Here is an 18,174-nt window from a genome sequence, read left to right as displayed (position 1 = left end):
AAACTAGTGCACATTAGAGGACCCCCTCTTACACGTGTTGGCCATCTATGTATAGTTTGAATCCAAATAATGTTCATACATGATAGGCTATATGTCAATCAATTTTTTCTTCCAAGAACTTGTCAAGATTCAAATTTATCGGTGCTAATGGAAACTAGTGCGCACTAGACGAGCCCCTTGCGCAAGTGCTGGCCATTACATATAGTTTAAAACTCAAGAATGTTCATACATGATAGGCCATATGTGCAAAGGAATTTTTTTCCCGTGAACTTGTCAAAATTCAAGTTTATCGGTGCAAATGGAAACTAGTCCAAAAAATTACATAGAGGTCCAAGAGAACTAGACAATAACTAATAGGACCTGCAACTTTACAAAAAGGACCCCAAAACATATAGAAGAAAATCAATCGAGTCCTTCCGGACCGCACATCGGATCTCTGCTCCGCATCCTTTCCAGACAACTCCGTCGCCGGGGACGCACCACTTGGGACGGTGTCGCCGGTAGTCGCCGGGACGAAGGAGAAGAAGGGCCTCGGCAACGGCACATTGGCTGCGAGAAGGGCCGGCCGAAAGGCCAAGATGTTCACGGGCAAGACGGATGACGCCGTCGTATGCCCCGAGCTTGTGAACGTTAGCAGCTTGACTTCCCCATTGACCGGATCCGAAGCACTCGACCAAAGCAAGCCTCACCGTTAGCGCCATCACCTTGATGGCACCGGATCGGGGTTTGGCCGGCAAGATCCGCCGGATTCACCGTAGGCCGGATCCGAAGCCGATGACGAGATCCCCGACTCCATTGCGCCATTCTGCTCATGGGAAACACCTGGATCTAAGCTTACAACAACATGAACTCCCTCGGATCCAAATTAACCGACTCAACTTTGCTTATCTAAATATGGATGTATCCACACATGTTTTTACTCGAGATACATACACGTCTAAGGAAAGTTGAATCAATTAATTTAGTTCGGAGGGTGTACGATATACGAGAGAAGTGGCCTCGTCTCCGCCGGCGAGGCTGCGGAGAGAAGGGGGAGAGGAGCCAGGGGAGTGGGAGAGACTCGAGAGAGAAAGAGAAGAGGAAGAAATGAGAGCTCCCTAGGGAAGAACATTATTTTTGTCGTTCTGCTCGTAGCTTGAAACTGAAAATTTCGGTCGCGCGCCAAATCATCCCGCCGCATCCATTCGAAAATCACATGACCAGTTTTACCCTTTTAACCCTAGTCCAGAAGCTACAACCCACCGACCATGGAGGGCTCATTCGGTAACAATGAAATATCTTGCCTAGATCCCGAACCCTCCCCACAGGCCCACCCACCCACCAACCATTCGCCCCATTAGCTCAAAAATACTCTCACACGCCAAAGCTGCGACTCTCTACGGTACTAGATCCGCTTCGCCGCCGGCATGCTCCTCCACGAGCGTAGCCTTGATCGTGTTGGCTGTCCACCCACCTGATCCACTCCCCCGCCGCCCTCGCCACCGACGGATGCTGCTTCACCGCCGACCTCGCCACCGACGGATCCGCTTCACCGCCGACCTCGCCACCGACGGATGCTGCTTCACCGCCGACCTCATCCACGGCGTAGCAATCAACGCCTTTCCTATCGACGCACCGGATCCTCTCCAACGGAGCCGTGTCTACTTCACCGCGCCCCCCTCCACGAAGCCGATCTATTCCACCGACTACCTCGGCGCGGCGGTTGTATCAACTTCACCGAATCCCTTGCCGGCCAACCGGATACGCTTCACTAACGCCCGCTTCTATTGAAACAGGGTCGACTCATCGTCTCCCGCGTTCGCCGCCGCTGGAATGCAAGTTGCCGCCCCCGTCCACCCCGCCGCAGCTTGGTTAGTACGCTGGCCCGTTAGATCGCGGTGTTTCTTTAGCCATGTTTTGTGTAGTTATTTGCGGATCTCATATGCCATTAAATTTCTTGATGTGTTACTTCGCATGAAGTTCGTTTAAATATTGTACGAGTACCAAAGCATTATCCGGTCGCTACCATCCTGTTCATTCTACCGACACTGTGTGCATCCACATATTTATAGGGGACCCATTCATTTGCTGCCAACTTGTTTTTGTCTTGCATGCTATTCCTTTTATAGTCATGCTATGGGCATTTCCAATCTGGTTGTTCTTATACCATGTCATTAGCTCACCGCTAGCCGCTAGCTGTTTTCTCGTGTCTACTATTCTTTTACTGCTTTTATAATCATGCTATGTGCATTTCCAATCTGCTTGCTCTTATACCTCGTCTTTAGCTTATAGCTATTTTTTCCATGAATGCTCCTATCGCACAGCTTGTATAGTTATTCGTTGCGTGCATGTCCGGTCTTTGTATTATCGTAGACTAACTTGTCAATGTTATTTTTCCTAGGGATTGATCATGCGAACCACTTATTAGAATATCCAACATTAACGGCGGGGACGCTAGGGAAGGTTGGAATCTGAGTTCTTGGTTGGTAACTTTGGCGGTTTACTTCCGTTATTATCTATAACCTATATGCATTGTTCCTTATGCAAGAGATAAACACTTGGAACCACTGCCATAGCAATGCCATCCATGCTTTACTATGTTTCTGCCTATTTGATATGCTTGTCTTGGAGCAAGCTGCGAAGGTGATTTGAACCCGACATTTGGTCATTCTTAATGCCGGTTTACTTTATGTGGAAAACCTTGGCATTACCCTACTCTAAATCTGAATGTCCGAAATTCGTATCTCATGCAAAGCAACATCTAGTTGGTTTTAATCGATATCCGGTAAATATTGGCTTATTCATTTGGCGGCTCAAGTTTTTTGTTATTTGAAACCAGCTGACTTGGTCTTAAATGTGATATCTAAACACGGATTAAGGACAATGGAGCGAGGAGGATTAGCATTTCACTTGTGGCTGAACCTAAAATGACGGGCATGTCGACCACGACTAGTGCACGCAAGAGAAGGACCTGCGGCGAGCCGGTATGTTCCGCTACATGTTGTTATCCGATCTCTACATTGCGTAATACATGTTTGAATAGTTAATTGTTGTAACTATTTTTGCAATATTACCAGAATGCGGTTTTAGTGAAGCGATCATCATTAGAAGATAGTCGCCAAAGCGACCCTGTGCAACATTATGATGTAAGTACGCTTAGTACAAGTTCCATACATTGTCTTATTTATGCAACTTGTTATTATCTTATATCTACATTGCATAATAAATGTTTGAATAGTTCATCTGTTGTAACTATGTTTGCAATATTACTAGAATGCGATTGTAATGAAGAAGTCCTTAGTAGAAGATAGAGCCCAAAAAAGGTTCGGCGTGAGCCTATGCAATGATATAATGTAAGTCTGCGCTTAGTACTTGTGACTATCTCATATCGAAAATGCTTAATACATCTTTGCATAGTTCATCGTTTAACTCTTTTTGCATTATTATCGAATGCGGTTCGATGAAGCAATCTTCATTAGAAGAGAGGCCCACAAAAAGTTCGATCTTTGTTCGATGCATCCTCTCATAGCCGTCAACCTAGACCATTCTTTTCATCAAACAGTGAACATCTCAAGGTTGTACTTTATAAAAGACATGGTATTGCTGCTTTAAGGTCTGTAGATGATATGTTGACCAAGAGTACACAAGATTCAATCAAGGCGATTGCCAAATGTCAACGTGTTATTGATGATGCTAATAGAAGTCCTCAATGATTCTATGTAATGTTTTTATGTGTGGGCACATTAATTGCCTTGTAATTTTCCTAGTTATTTTATTTGTGTATGTAATTGTGTGTATCATTGATATCGATTTTAGGCTCATGAAACTTAATGCAAGTTGACTAGTCGAACAACCGGGCCCTATAACGATTGGGCGGCCATTAGATAGTGTGGACCCACTCATTTGGGCTGCTTACTTCGGGCGGCCGTTACGGAAAGTGGGACCCATGCTTGCCGGTCTTGTTGGGCCGGCCCACTTGCTACATGATGGACCCCACATACTAAATGGGCCGGCCCTTTAAGAGGAAAGTGGGACCCACTGCGTTTTTGCCCGGCCCACTAGCGTGTTGGGCCGGCCCACTTGCTATATGGTGGACCCCACATACTAAATGGGCCGGCCCTTTAACTGGAAAGTGGGACCCACCTGTGCTTTTGGCCCGGCACACTAGCTTGTTGGGTCGGCCCACTTGCTATATGGTGGACCCCACATACTAAATGGGCCGGCCCTTTAACTGGAAAGTGGGACCCACCTGTGTTTTGGCCCGGCCCACTATCTTGTTGGGCCGGCCCACTTGCTATATGGTGGACCCCACATACTAAATGGGCTGGCCCATTAACAGGAAAGTGGGACCCACCTGTGCTTTTGGCCGGCCCAGCGGCTTGGTGGGCCGGCCCATTTGATCTAATGTGGACCCCACGCACTAAATGGGCCGGCCCGATTAGCGAGGAAAGTGGGACCCACGTGCTAATTGGGCCGGCCCAATAACTTCTTGGGCCGGCCCACTTGCTTTAAGGTGGACCCCACTTGGTAAATGGGCCGGCCCGATAACATGAAAGTGGGTCCCACATGTTTTGTGGGCCGGCCCTTTTGCCTGTTGACCGGTCAAACGAGTGCATTCGGCCCGGCCCACATGCTTAGTGGGCCGGCCCATTAATGTTTTGACCAATCAACCTTAGAGGTTAGGCCCGGCCCACGTAACTAATGGACCAGCCCAGCTATATAGTTGACCGGTCAAACTAAGTCAGCTGGCCCGACCCGCAAACTTAATGGGCCGGCCGCTTAAGACGTGGCGAGGCCTCGTGTGGGCCTACCATCTACCACGGGGTTTCGGCGGTTAACGCCGTTAACCGCCGATTAACGGCGTCCGCCACGTGTCGGTTGCATGACGTCGGCGGTCAACGGGCTCCCGGAAACACTTCGCAACGGTCCGATTTTCCGTGGCGGAAGGGCGCCCAAGCGCGACGGACCGAAAAAATCGTCGTAGGACTTTGCCTGACGCAGTTTCGACAACGGAACCCATATCGTCGGGTTAGGCCCATAGGCGACGAAAAATACCCCTTAGCGGACGATTTTGGGACGTTGTCTATCAGAACTTTTCTTGTAGTGCATTATGGGTGAGTTAGTATTCCATGCTCTCCATGATAAGAAATTTTCTTGCTCTAACTTCATGAAAATCTTGGCTTTTGCCATTGAGAGCACAAAACTTATTGAGAAAATGGAAGGGCATGAGCGCGAGTATGCAAACGAGATTGTAACTCTTAGTGAAGCTCTTGAAGAACAACAAACCACCAATGAATCTCTTGAGGAGACCTTTACTCTAGAGCTATCTAAAGTAAAGGAATCTCGTGATAGAGCTTTAGAGGTGGCACATGATTTTCAAATTAAAAATGATGAGCTAGTAATTGCTCATGCTAAACTCCTTGAGGATTTTGAGCTTCTCAAAAATGGTTCTAGGACCATTGAGAGTGAGCTCATCAAACTCACCGAGTCACATGAGCAATTTAAGGCTCTCAACCTAATAGAGCTTGCTAAGTTGCCTTCTCCTTGTGCTATAATGGATAATGCTTGTTCTACTAACTCTACCTCTTGTGAAGCATCCATCTTGAAGGAGAATGTTGAGCTAAGGGCTCAACTTGCTTTGCTAACAAGCAATTAAGAGAAATTGGAAGAAAATTATGGAAAGCTTTCTAGCTCCCATGATGATCTTCTAGTCTCTCATGATTTGCTAAAGTTAGCTCATGAGGCTATCATGTCAAAGGTAAAATCTTGTGAGCCTCATGTGAGTACTAGCACTACCTCTCAAAATGCTATTTTGCCATGTGCTAGTGCTTTTAGTTCACCCACTCATGCTATTGATTTATCTTGTGGTGAACTACCTTCTATGCCTTGTTGCTCTAAAAATCCATGTGCTAGTGCTAGTAATTCACCCACCCATGCTATTGCTATATCTTGTGGTGAATTACATACCTTGCCTTGTTGCTCTAACAATAAAGCTTCCACTTCCTCTAGTACTTGTCTTGTTACTAACCATGTAGCGGAAATCGAAGAGCTCGAGGCCCAAGTCACTTCTTTGAAGAAGGACTTGGTAAAGGGTCATGAAGGGAAGCAATCCCCCAATGACAAGAGTGGACTTGGATTCAACTCCAACGACAAGAATAAGTCCACCACGCACAAGAGGAAGAAGGGCCATGGGCATGCGAAGGACCCCGCCAAGATTGTGTGCTTCAAGTGCAAGATTGAAGGGCATCAAGTTAGATCGTGCCCCTTGAAGAAGAATCCACTTGGCGAGAAGAAACAAGGGAAGCGGCCTCAATATGGAGCTCATGGTCTACCTCAATTCCAAGCTCAAGGTCTACCTCAACTTGAAGAAATGCCACTACCCAAGAAGGATCAAACCAATGCTCCCGTTGTGGAGAAATCAAGTGAGAAGAATGAGAAGACAAGAACATGCTACATATGCCATGAGAAGGGCCACATCTCCTCCTTTTGCACTATTGATAACTCATTGAACCCTATCTTGATCGGTGGTGCTTATTCTCTTTGCAAGGATAAGGTTGGAAATGTGTTTGCCAAATATTTGGGCACTCAATGTGGTTTCTCAAAAAGAACCATTTGGATTGCCAAGCCTATTGTGACTAACTTCTTAGGACCCAACTTGGTTGGGGACCATCAAGCCAAAATTTGATCAATAGGTAATGGTGGAGGGCATGGAGACTTGACTATTTCATGAAGACTTAGGGGATCTTCATCATTCTTATTTCCTCAAGTCAAGTTGTATCCCTTTCATCCTTTACCCATGCTCCTCCTTGCGGTAACAAGTCCTCAACTCCTTTACATTGAAAGTTACTCGCCCCCTTTTGCATGTGTTGGTTTTGTACCTTGCATGTGGTTGTGTATGTTGTGCCTCCTACTTGCTTATCTTGCTTGCATGCTTATATATGTTGGGTGGCACATCATGTACAATTGTTCCTTGTCGATCCTATTGCTTCTTGTTGATATCTTAGTTTTTGGCTCGTGTGAGAAATTAATGGACTATCCCATTTTGGGGGAGTGATATGCTTTGTGCATCTCACAATCTTAAAATGTGCGACATGATGAATTAAAATTCTATAATGTCCATTAATTATCTCACGTGGTTCTTATTTGCCTCTTGCACGAAAAATGTCTTTATCACATTATGGGGGAGTATTATGCTTTGTGCATCTTACAAGCCTAGAAAATGTGAACACTTGAGGTTGTGTCACATAGAATTGATATTTTAGATTATCTTGTTCCTATGTGACATGTTGCTCAAACAAATCCCATTTTGCCTAAAATTCTCTTATTGCTATTCTCTTGGATTTTGTTTGTGGGAGTTTGTCTTGGCATGGTTTTCCACATTGTGTTGCTAGCTCTATATACTCTTTGGAAAATCATGTGCTTCATGTTATGCTATTCATTGCCTTGCATGTTGGTGTAACTAATTGAAGCTCTCAAGAATCTCCTTTTGCATTATGGTCAATTCTTATCCTTTACCATATGCTTTCTTTGTTGTGAAGATAATCTTGAACATACTCACAAACTACCATATGGATATTTCCTAAATACCTCTCTTGTCCTTGGACAATTGGTAATAAATTGTGTGGTATTGTTCCGGATCATCCTCACACTTGGCTCATGTGCTCAATTGCTTCATTTCTTGCCAAGAATTTGTCCTTGTGGGTTAGACTCCCATATGTCTCCCTTGCCTCTTTTGGATCTCCTTATTTCACTTGAACCTTGTTAGTGTTTTGATAAACGATGGTAGAGCGATGATCCCGCATTTGTGCATTTTGTATTCAAATGCAAAATTCTAAATAGTGCACTAATCTTGGGGGAGCTCTCCTATGCTTGTTAGAACACTCTCTTGTTTCAAGAATTTGACTTTGGAAGACAAACCTTTTCTTTTCGGTACTCTTGTGCCATCATGAAAAGCGTTGAGGGTTTGGTTTATTTCGAACCTTGCTTTCTTTGGGAGTTGGTTATCTCATTACTTGATATTTGGTTTTATTTTCCAAAAATGAGATAAGTCCTTGAGCATGCATGTCTTGTATATCATCTTGCTCATTATGTTTTAGTTCATCTGTTGAACTTGTTTGCCTCTCTCAAAGCATCTCAACTATCTCCTTCTCTTGGTGATTCTTGTGATGTCTTTGAGGTGTTTATGGTTGAAGTTGTTCAATGTACAATGAGATAAATATGAGCCTTTGGCCGTGCTATAAAGCAAATATCTCATTGGTATATTGTATTACTTAACCTTGGATATCTTGCTCTTATTCTCTTGTATCTATCTTGTGTGTGCATGTTTCTTAGTGGATAAATATCTTCGTGATGTTGTCCACTTAGAGAAACTTATATACATGAGAGATGGTACATATCTTTTTGGTGGATATCCCTCTTTGTTGGAGTCCATTCTTTCTACCCTTGTTCATCTCTTTGGTGGCTCCACAAAGAATTTTATGAGTGCTCATTTTATCCTATTTGCATCTTCACGCACTCATACTTGATTTTGGCACAAGCTTCGTTTTTACTTGCCTCTTATTAAGCTTGTGTTTCTTTTTGGGTCATTGGATTGCTTGCTTCATTTGTCGAAGCTTTCTCACCTTCTTATTCTCTTGCAATCTTTGATCCTCAATATAGTTGGATTTCCTCCCGGTATTCGTCATTGAATACGTGCATTTGATTTCACTCACATTATGAGAAATGCACACCTTATGGAGGAATTCTAACTATATTGGCCTTCCGAACCTTTCGTCCATTTTGGCAATCGATGCCAATGGGGGAGAAGTTTGGAGGGTTTGAGGGAATTGCTTTTGTTTGGTTCTTAAGCATTTGCCTTTCATGCCTTGCATTTGTTGCTTTGCATGGTTGAATATTTAGAGGATACTCCGCTAGGCTTTAATTGCCGGTATATGCAATGAAATTCAAGTTCATTCATACATGCATATATTATGGGGGAGTTTGTTCTAAATATTCAACTTGGGTTGTTCGCTAAATTCCATATTTAAACCCTCTCAAAGAGATTGTCATCAATTACCAAAATGGGGGGATTGAAAGAACATGGAGCCCCCATGTGTGGTTTTGGTAATTGATGACAATCCCTATGGACTAACGGTTGCATTGAGAATCAATCTTAGGACATGTCCATAGCCATATGTTGGTCTCAAGGTTGCGAGATGGAGAAGATGGAGTACAATGACGAAGATGGTGTCGAAGAGACGAAGACGTGTTGAAGATGAAGAGAGATGAAGATGGCGTAGAAGATGGATGGCGTGCGTACAAGATGGAGATGGTGGCGTGTGTGTTGGAGGAAGACGGTGGCATGTACAATGATGAAGAGGGTGAAGACGGAGCTTGTCGACTCGAGAGGAACGCGCAAGGATAAGGTTTGTGCTCGATAGGATAGTGGATCGCATCATCGGATAGATCTCAAACCTTACATGCATTGCATCATGTTTCTTGGTTCTTCTTGGTTCTTATCCATGAGATGGGTTAGACTTGTGTTCATTCTCATGACAAGTCTAGCTCATGAACGATCGGATGCATTGCATGTGCGAGGGTGATGATTTTCCCGATATACCATATTGAGAGGTTACACCTCTATGACCATGAGAAAATCATCATCCACTCTTTTGCATGTTTTCACCATGTGAGAAGGTAGCTCTTGTCGTCCTCTTTCCGGCAAAATTGGTTTCACCGCAATCGGAGTTTCCTATCTCGAGTTATTGATTTTTCCGTATTGCGGTTTAAAGAAAAAGAAAAAGAAAAAAGGGGGAGCGGTACTATCGGGCCGATGCCGGCCCGATGCGTAAATCGGCTCCGTGATCCCCTGGATCCCGGCGGTACCAGGCCCGGTACTACTGGCCCGCTTTTTTTATTTTCTTTTTCTCCTCCCAGCCTTTCTCTACCCCAACTCCCGCACATGGGCCGCGCCATGCCTCTGGCCCAGCCAGGCCAGCCTCCGCCTCGCCCGCACTGGGCTGCGCAGCCCACGCCAGCCCAGCTCACCGCGCCAGGCAACCTGGCCCAGCTCGCACGCCCACGCCCGCGCTCGCCCAGCCGCCACCGCTCGCCCGCTGCGCCAGAGCTCACGCGAGCGAAGCTCGCTCGATTGAGCGTTGACTCGCTCGGGAGCCTGCCTCCCCGCGCGCGCTGGCCCTGCACATGCATGCGCGCCCATCTGCTTTGCATGCATGCGGCCCCACCCCACTTCACACCATGCTGCAGCTGCTGCTCGCGCAGGAAGGCTGCCCCCCGCGTGCGTTGACCGGCAGCGCGCTCACACGCGCTCACGCTGCCGCTTGCTGCTGCCGCTACTCTGCCACGCGCTGCCCTGCTGCCTTGCCTGCCACTCTGCTCTGTTGTCCCTCTCTCTCTCCTGCATAATGCACTGATCTGATTTGGTTTTTCTGCACAAGCGGTAGTACCGCTTTGCACAGCGGTACTACCGGTTTGGGGGGTTTTTCAGCTGTTTTCTGCACAGTTCGCGCGCGAGCGGTGGTACCGCTTTGACAAGCGGTAGTACCGCTCGGGCGTGAATCTGACCGTTTTTCCAGCCCAACAGTTATATTTTGGAGCCTCTATTTATACCCCTCTTCCACCTCCGATCCAACCACTTCTTCCCCTCCATTCTCTCTCCTCCATTGTTGACCTTGAAGTGTTTCTTCCTCCTCTTGATCCCCCCACTATTTCTTGCATATTTTTGGGGGAAAGGAGAGAGGAGATCTAGATCTAGAGCTTCACCAATTGAATCCCTCTCCAAGTGAGGGGATCTTGCTAGATCTAGATCTTGGAGTAATTTGGTGTTCCTCCTCTATTTTGTTCTTCCTCCCTTATTCCCCCAATAGCTTTTGTAGCTTTGTTGGAATTTGGGAGAGAAGAACTTGGGCATCTTAGTGGTGTTCTTAGCTATTGCATTAGGTGCATCGGTTTGGGTTCTCTCCGGGGTTTCGGTCTTGTAGAGGGTGTGTTAACCTTAGTGGTGTTCTTGCCTTCGTGACCTTGTTACCTTTGTGGCCTTGTCGTCTTTGTGGCGTAGCCTTTGTGGTCGTTGTCGTCTTTGTGGCAGTGTGGTAGCCTTTGTGGTTTTGGGCCGGTTGGCGCGTTAGTGTCTTGGTGGCTTGTTGCGGTGTAGCGTGTTGTAGCCTCTTGTGGCCTTGTACTTGAGAGCCTCCGTGTTTTGGAGTTGCCTCAAGCTTGATACTTGGGAGTTTGCCCAAGCTTGTACGGGTTCGGTGACCACCCTCAAGGGTCCCTTAGTGGATCGAGGCTTTCCCCCTTGGAGGAAAGGCTCGAGGAGAATACGGTGGCCCTAGTGGCTCATTGGAGTGCCTCGTGCCTCCACACCGCTCCAACGGAGATGTAGCACCCTTGGGTGTGAACTTCGGGATACATCGTTGTCTCATCGTGCATCGGTTACTTCTCAACCCGAGCTCCTTTACCTATGTGCTTTACATTGTGATATCTATCATGCTTGATGTGCTATACCTAGCTTGTTATCACCTTGTTGCTCATCATGCTAGCATAGGTTGTTGGTGCACTTAGGCAAACCCCTAGTTGATAGGCTTTGAGCTAAACTAGTAAACACATGTGTGGTTTTATTCCGCCTAGTTTAGCTCTCAAGTAGAAGTTTTTATACACCGCCTATTCACCCCCCCTCTAGGCGACGTCCTAGTACATTCAACATCCTAATCAAGGGCAAGGGGGGTCCGACCTCAAGTACACCCCCTGCCGAAGGAACCATGGCCCGGGCAGAGCCAGAGGGAAAGGCGAAAGCAAGCGAGGAGGCAATCAACACCAACTCGAAGAAGAAGAAGCCGCTGAAATGGAAGAGGCAGGCAAAGGAAGGAGGAGGGAGTGTGGCTGGCAACATGACCGCGCTGACAACCCAGGGAGGTGCCCTGGAGAGCTCCACGCCCTGGAAATGACCACGATGATGAGGACCTGTGTATGAAGCCGGGGCAAGAGAAATACATTTCCCCGGTCACATCCCTAGAAGACTGCCTAGGAGCCAAAAACCCGAGGAAGCTGATTGCAGAAGAGCGGGCACGGGAGGCTGCTGGTGAAGTGGAACTTAACCTGGAAGGAGAAGGAAGTGTCTCCCCGGGCCTGCATCACCAAAACCCCCCGGTAGACAAGCAAAACGGAGACAAGGAGACTGAAACTACTAGCAATGCTGAAGCTGGAAACCTGACAGGCGCGAACGACCGTGCCTGTCAGCAGCCATGATCGCCATGATATGGAACTTCCGGGGGTTGGGCGACCCCCGAACAGTTCAGGAGCTCAATCGCCTCGTCCGCAAGCATCATCCCCAACTCGTCTTCCTCTCCAAAACCCGTCAGAATAAAGCAATCGTCGAGAACCTGCGCTAGAGGCTTGGCCTGAAGCATTCTGTCTCCTTCCATGAGCATGGGAAGGGTGGCCTGGCACTCTTCTGGCACGAGAGTGTAGATGTTAAGCTTTTTAGAATAAATAATAGAATTATCGATGTAATGATCTATGATCACCAAAAAGAAATAAACTGGAGATGCACTTTTTGTATGGTGAGCCTCGTACACACCTTAGGTACCTCATGTGGAACTGCTTAGAAGAATAAAGCCCATGTTGGATGCTCCTTGGCTGATGCTTGGATATTTCAACGAACCCTCTGGCAGAGCGAACACTTCTCTGCTAGAAGGAGAAATGAGAAGCAAATTCCAGAGTTCAGGAAAACGGTGGCCTTCTGCAATCTGCATGACCTGGGATATAAAGGGAATCCTTGTACCTACGACAACAAACAGGCGGGCATGCGCAATGTCAAGGTTCGCCTGGATCGGGCTGTGGCTTGCCCTTTATGGTCCAACATCTTCCCGAACTGCTAGGTAACACACCTCACCTCGCCTCAATCAGATCACTATCCTATTCTTATTAACCTGAACGGAGACTGTACTATGAGAAACTCCCCTCGTGTGTATAGGTATGAAGCTTACTGGGAGAAAGAACAAAGTCTGGTAGAAAATGTGGAGATTGCCTGGACTGCTCATAAACCCCCTCTGATTTCAATGATGTGGCGGCTAATCTGTCGCGAGTCATGTCCTCCCTCCATGACTAGAGCAAAAAAAACAATTGGTTTGTCCAACACAAAGATTGAGAAGCTGAGAAAGGAGATTATGCATGTCAGTAAATGGAATGACTACATGAGCCAAAGAAGGAAGAGAGAGATTAAAAAGGAACTAAATATGATGCTGGAAAGAGAGGAAATTTACTGGAGACAAAGGTCCAGAATTGAGTGGCTCAGAGATGGGGATAGGAACACGACTTTCTTCCACAGAAAATCTACCTGGAGAAAGAAGAAGAACAACATCCTGAGCCTTAAAAACAGGATGGCTCTAATACAGAGGACACGCATGAGATGGAGAACCTTGCAAATGAGTTCTTCAAAAGCCTCTTCACTGCAGAGACCGAAGTAGAGGCAGAACTGGTTACTGAACTCCTGCAGAAGAAGATGTCAGATCAGATGAATGAAATTCTTTGTGCGGAGTTCTCGGATGATGAAATAAGTAATGCCATGTTCCAGATTGGCCCCATAAAGGCCCCCGGAGCAGATGGTTTCCCGGCAGGGTTCTACCAAAGGCACTGGGGCACCCTCAATACGGATGTCATCAGATTGATCAAAGAGTTCTTTGCCACTGGACACATGCATGAACTTGTTAAGGAAACTGTAATTGTGCTGATCCCAAAAAAGGACAACCCTGAGCTTCTATCCGACTTCAGACCTATCAGCCTCTGCAATGTCTTGTACAAAGTGGTCTCCAAGTGTCTCGTCAACAGGCTGAGACCACTCTTACATGATACCATTTCCCCAACCCAGAGTGCTTTCATCCCTGGTCGGCTGATCACTGATAATGCGTTGATCGCCTTCGAGGGAATTCACGCTATCACGAAGAGCAATGATGCCAAGGGGAAGTTCTGTGCCTACAAGCTTGACCTGGCTAAAGCATATGACAAAGTAGACTAGTCCTACTTAGAAAAGGCCCTTGAGAAACTTGGTTTCGACCCCAGATGGATCAACTGGATCATGGCCTGTGTCAGATCGGTGTCATACAAAGTCAGACTAAATGGTAATTTATTGCAGAGCTTCAAACCTACAAGGGGACTAAGGCAGGGAGACCCCCTCTCGCCTTACCTTTTCCTGCTCGTGGGAGAGGGCCTCTCGAAATTAATTCAGCATGAGATTGAGAATCATGGCCAGCAAGATTTAAAAATCTACAAAACCAGCCCTGGTATCTCCCACCTTCTGTTTGCCGACGATAGTCTCTTATTCTTCAAGGCCGAGCACCAACAAGCCTTGATGATTAAAGATGTTCTCACGAACTATGAGAAAGCCACTGGACAACTCCTCAGTACTGAGAAATACTCCCTCCTTCTCGGAAACATATGCGATGAGAAGATGGGAGAAGATATCTCAAAGATTCTAAATGTTACTGAGACAGGCTTCGAAGAGAAGTACCTGGGTCTGCCTGTCCCAGAGGGCAGAATGAAGAAGGGAAAGTTCCAACCTATAAAAGAAAGATACAAGAAGAAGATGTCGGACTATATCGAGAAGTATCTGACTGGTGCTGCGAAGGAGGTGCACATCAAAGCTGTTCTCCAGGCCTTGGCAACACACACTATGAGCGTGTTTAAGTTATCTACCGGTCTTTGTGAGGATCTTATGCAAATGATTAGAAACTACTGGTGGGGTGATGACCAGGACCAAAGGCACATACACTGGACGAGCTGGGAAAATCTGCTAAAAAGCAAGAGCCAAGGGGGTATGGGCTTCAGGGAACTCAGACTGTTCAACCAAGCCCTACTTGCTAGACAAGCTTGGTGCCTCCTGGCCTACCCTGATAGTCTTTGTGCAAGAATTCTAAAAGCCAAATACTATCCAAAAGGCGAGTTAACAGACACTTCCTTCGTAAAAAATCCTTCTCCATGCTGGCAAGGAATCACTCATGGTCTGGAGCTGCTGAAGAACGGAATTGTTTAGAGAATCGGCAATGGAAAGAAGGTGAGAATCTGGAGGGATAACTGGATCCCAAGAGGCGACTTCAAAGTCACCGCTAACCAAACTAAATCGAGCATCAGGTGGGTGAAGGACATCATCGACCATGAGAAAGGTGAATGGAAGGAAGAAAAGGTGAGGGAAATCTTTATGCCTCACTGTGCCGAGGAGGTCCTAAAAATCATAATCCCAAAAATTCAAGTTGAGGACTTCATCTCTTGGCACTTTGAATCAAATGGTATCTTCTCTGTTAGAAGTGCCACAAACTTGCTCTGAATGAGAAGCTGGCAATTGACACAAATACCAGCAGATCCTCCAATGGCAACCATCAAGTATGGAAAGACAATCTGGGACGCCAAGGTTCCCCCAAAGATCAAAATGTTTACCTGGAAGCTTGCTACCGAGTCTCTCGCAATCCAGAAAAGCAGAAGCAGGCGCATCCCTAACCAACTGCCCACCTATCAGATCTGTGGTATGGCTGAGGAAGATGGCTTTCATGCAGTTATGGAATGCACTACTGCCTCGGCCCTAAGATGGGAAATGAGACACATTTGGGACCTGCCAAATGAACAAGCCTTGACAATAACTGGTGGTGATTGGGTTCTTGTCCTCTTAAACAGTCTCAATGAGAAAACTAAAGCCATGATCATGTTTCTGTGGTGGAGAGCTTGGCACCACCAAAATGACCTGATTTTTGGGAAAGGTGATGCTAGTATCAAACAGTCGGCATCTTACAATGACAACTACCTAAACAACTTGTTTAGAATTGATGCAGGTAACTTGGTGAATGATGCAAAAGGGAAAAAGCCTATGTACGTTGAGAAGACCAAGAAGGATGTCTTTACTCACCCAAAAGCCCAACAATGTTGGGTGCCCCCAGACCTGGGCAGTGTTAAGGTCAACGTCGACGCTTCCTTCTCGGAAAACAACATGAATGGTTCCCGGGGCGCGGTGGCAAGAAATTACAGAGGTGAGGTGATCTTCTCTGCTTGGGATGTTATTAAGAAGGCGCCATCAGCCGAATGCTGTGAAGCGGAGGCCTGTGTACAGGGCCTGAAGCTGGCTATTCTCCATTGCCCTGGTAACATCACTATTGAAACTGACTGTCTATCTCTCATAAAAAGTTTCGACCCTGGAGGTGAGTTCATATCCCAAACAAGTTTACTAGGAAAAGAATTCATGTCTCTCAAGCCTAAAGGCAGATCTGTAGCTCTGGTACACGTCAAAAGAATCGCGAACTAAGTGGCGCATGGCATTCTTTGTACGGTAGAGAGACTGGTTGTAAGGGTGTTTTGCACAGGGGGACTCCGTCCTGCGTGTCGGAGCTCTGTCCGCGTGATTGTAAAAACTTGGTTATAGTTTAATTTAATATATTACCGTTTTGAAAGAAAAAAATTGGAAGTTCAGGACAAATGGTGAGTGAAGCAAAATGCAGCATCTGTTTCAGCCCAAATGTAAATGTGGAGATGAAGGCCTAGATATGCACTAATTTGAATATTATGACTCAAGCAATCTCAGATATATATATTTAGGACTACCGACAATGGTGGGGCTAGATAAGAGTGAAAGTTTCATAGACCTTCTTGAAATAATTATTGAAAAGACTCAAAGGATGGAAAGAATTTTTTTTGTCTATGGGGGGAAAGGAGATCCTATTGAAAGCTATTATCTAGTCTATTCCATTTTTTTGCTATGGGTGTTTTCAAAATACCAAAAGGTTTATGTAAGGAGACACAGAAGATCAGAAGAGAGTGCTCATGGTGGAAAATTTGTATTCCAAAGGACATGGGGGTGTGGGTTTCCGTGACCTTCATGCTTTAAACCTTGCCATGCTAACATACCAAACTCCTTATATGCCCAAATGCTGAGAGCAAAGTACTATCCAGATGGGAAAATTCTGAAGGCAGGCCCTAAGAAGGGAGCATCATTCACATGGCAGAGTATCATCGCAGGTCTCTAGACTTTCAAAAGAGGCCACATTTGGAGAGTGGGTGATGGATCTGAGATAAACATCTGGGAGGACCATTGGATACCGAGCAGCTTTACACAGAAAGTTCTAACAATTTGTGGACAATGTTTACTTCAATCAGTTAATGAACTTATCGATCCAGCAACTAACACATGGGGTGAAGTGTTAATTAGAGACAACTTTCTTCCAATTGATGCAGAGAGAATCCCGAAAATTCCTTTGAACGAGTATATGCAGTAGGATTTTGTTGCGTGGCACAAAACATAGACATTCTTTCTTGTTTCGTTCGACATACTACATTGAATGGGATCATAAGTTTGGTGGTCGTATGCGGAGAGCGGATGGGCAAGGAACAGTAGTAATCAATCCAGTTTGGAAGAAAGTTTGGAAACTAGAAGTTCCGAACAAAGTCAAAATATTTATTTGGAGAGCTCTGAAAGGACACAAATGTCGCCTAGAGGGGGGTGAATAGGAGGTTAAAAACTTTTCTGAGATGGGCTTAACAAATGCGGAATAAAACCAATGTTCACTTTGTCAAGCCCAAAACCTATATACTACGGTTCACCTATGTGCACCAACAACTTATGATAAGCAAAATAATCAATTATGTGATAGCAAGATATATAACTTCAAGCATGGAGGCTATTACAAAGTAAAGTGCATAAGTAAAGAGCTCGGGTATAGAGATAACCGAGGCACGCGGGAGAAGATGATTTATCCTGAAGTTCACACTCTTGCGAGTGCTAATCTCCGTTGGAGAGGTGCGGTGGCTTAGTGCTCCCGAACGCCACAAGAGGTGTCATCTTGAGGTGTGGTTGCTCGATGCACACCAACGCCACAAAGGCCTCACCTTGAGGTGTGGTTGATCGATGCACACCAATGCCACAAAGGCCTCACCCCAAGATGCGTTAGTCACACCACACACCGAGTGCCACAAATGCCTCATCTAATTCTCCGGTGACCCTCGCCACAAAGGCCTAGGTCACGGTTCCACTAAGGGATTTTCTTCGAGGCTGAAACCGGGCCGTACACAAAGCTTGGGGCACACATCCACAACTTAATTGGAGGCTCCCAAGAAATCACCACAAAAGCCTAAAAGCCGTCTAGAGTTCCAAGAACACAAGAGTAACAAGCTCCTCACTTTCACTTGGAAATCTCAAACCGATGCAACAAATGCAATGGC

The sequence above is a fragment of the Lolium rigidum genome, chromosome 4 (assembly GCF_022539505.1).
Source record: "Lolium rigidum isolate FL_2022 chromosome 4, APGP_CSIRO_Lrig_0.1, whole genome shotgun sequence".
Classification (NCBI taxonomy): domain Eukaryota; kingdom Viridiplantae; phylum Streptophyta; class Magnoliopsida; order Poales; family Poaceae; genus Lolium; species Lolium rigidum.
The sequence above is the reverse complement of the archived record's forward strand: the minus strand, read 5'-3'. Positions refer to the sequence as shown.